Here is a 2,200-nt window from a genome sequence, read left to right as displayed (position 1 = left end):
GGTCATTGCTCCCTTTTCTATTATATCACTTCGTCACTAAATATTTGTGCACCAAAAATTATTTTAAAGTCTAACATGAATCACATTTATAAAGTTTGACATTTAAATAAAGATAATTAAAAATTTAAGATTAAATTGTGACTTATATGTAAGTTTAGCAATCAAATTAAATATTATTCCTTATATTAACATGTGATGTAATACTTAATAGCCTATATCAATACAAGAGTCAATTAAAACAAATTGATTATAGGATAACAATATCAATAATCAAATTAATTATTGTTAAATTTCTAGGAGAATAGTAGAATATGAAGATATATTATATGTGAAGTTGATGTGTTGAAGTTGTTGTCACAGATACAAGAGTTACTCTGTTTACAGGGATATTTTTTTTTTAATCAAAGATAGGAGACTCGAACCCGCAACCTCTTAAATGAGTATGGGGAGACTATGCCATTTGAGCTATAATTCATTGGCTGTTTACAGGGATATTACTAACTAACCTCATAAATATTTTATCTATTAACTACTAGTCATTACTAACTTAACTCTCAACTACTAACAACACTAGTAATATTTTAGTAAGAGACTCTTATTAAAATTTTGGATAATCTCCAATTTAAATAAATTTTGATGAAATGGTTGAGAAAGAGGCGTACAGTGATAGAATACAGTGACTGAATTTGTTTATCCTGTTACACCGACTTCAATATCTTTAGAAACAGTGTTCTATCTTTTTGGACGCAATTTGAGGACGGCACGTTCCCTTTAGTCTAGGGTCTTTGGTTCTGAACGACCGGAGACTATAGTTCCTAGTTTCTTGGATCAAAGAATCGATCTTACCTCGAGAACGATTGCCGTCCTTTGTTAGTAAATTGTACCAAATAACATGTCCATAATGAGTTTTTGAATAATATAATTTCCACAATTATTTAATCCCGTTATATAAAATAAATTAAATAAAAAATTAACTATAAAATTAAAAGAGAGCTATAAGTATTAAACTCTGATTCTGAAATTGAGAACCTTAGATAACTTACCTAATATCTAGTTTAGTTGATTCCTTAAGTTTAATTCTGAGAGTTGGAGTTCTAGGAATGCCTCTGGCTTTCCTGGGACCTTATACATTATGTACGTTGGCACCTTTACGATACTGAGAACTTCTGGTTCTCATTCCATACATATATTGTTGTTTTTAGATGCAGGATGTGAGGCATTGCATTGAGTATTCTGGAGACTCTTGGAAGCGAAGAACTATCTTGGGACTCAGTGTTTGTATTTTGTTTATGTTTATATATGTATATAGATTCTCCACCTTGTATATACTATGTTTTGACCTTCTTAGAGGCTGACTTGGAGAAATAGGTATTTTGTCGTATATTTTGGGTTACTCTTGGCATTATTTATATATGTATATGTATACTCTGGTCAGCCTTAGTTTCGCAGGTCGAGTTTGGAGCTTGTTATCTGTATTTTGGAATTATGATCCATATATATGTTTTTAACCTTCCTTTCGATCTTGCTTATCTTTCATGAGTGATGCACCTTTTTGTTGGTGTTTTCTTTAACTTTTTCTTTCAAGGCTCATAGTTAATTTCTTTCGATTATATTTTATATGTATTTTTACTTTTAGAAGTTGGTGGACGAAATTGTGATCACATTAATGTAGTACTCTTTGTTATTGTATGGAATCATTATTATGGCTCTTTACTATGTGTGGACACAACTCCGTACAACTAACCAGCAAGTGCACTGGGTCGTCCAAGTAATACCTTACGTGAGTAAGGGTCGAATCCCACGGAGATTGTTGGTATGGAGCAAGCTATGGTCACCTTGAAAATCTCAGTCAGGCAGATATAAAGTGATAATGGAGTTTTCAAATATTATATAATAGAATAGGGATAGAGATACTTATGTAATTCATTGGTGAGAATTTCAGATAAGAGAATGGAGATGCTTTTCGTTCCTCTGAACCTCTGCTTTCCTGCTATCTTCATCCAATCAGTCTTACTCCTTTCCATGGCTGGCTTTATGTGATACATCACCACTGTCAATGGCTACTTTCGGTCATCTCTCGGGAAAATGATCCAATGCCCTGTCACGGCACGGCTAATCGTCTGGAGGCATCACCCTTGTCAATGGCTTCATCTTATCCTCTCAGTGAATAATATGCTCACGCACCCTGTCACGGCACGGC

This window comes from Arachis ipaensis, chromosome B07 (assembly GCF_000816755.2).
Source record: "Arachis ipaensis cultivar K30076 chromosome B07, Araip1.1, whole genome shotgun sequence".
NCBI lineage: Eukaryota > Viridiplantae > Streptophyta > Magnoliopsida > Fabales > Fabaceae > Arachis > Arachis ipaensis.
The sequence above is the reverse complement of the archived record's forward strand: the minus strand, read 5'-3'. Positions refer to the sequence as shown.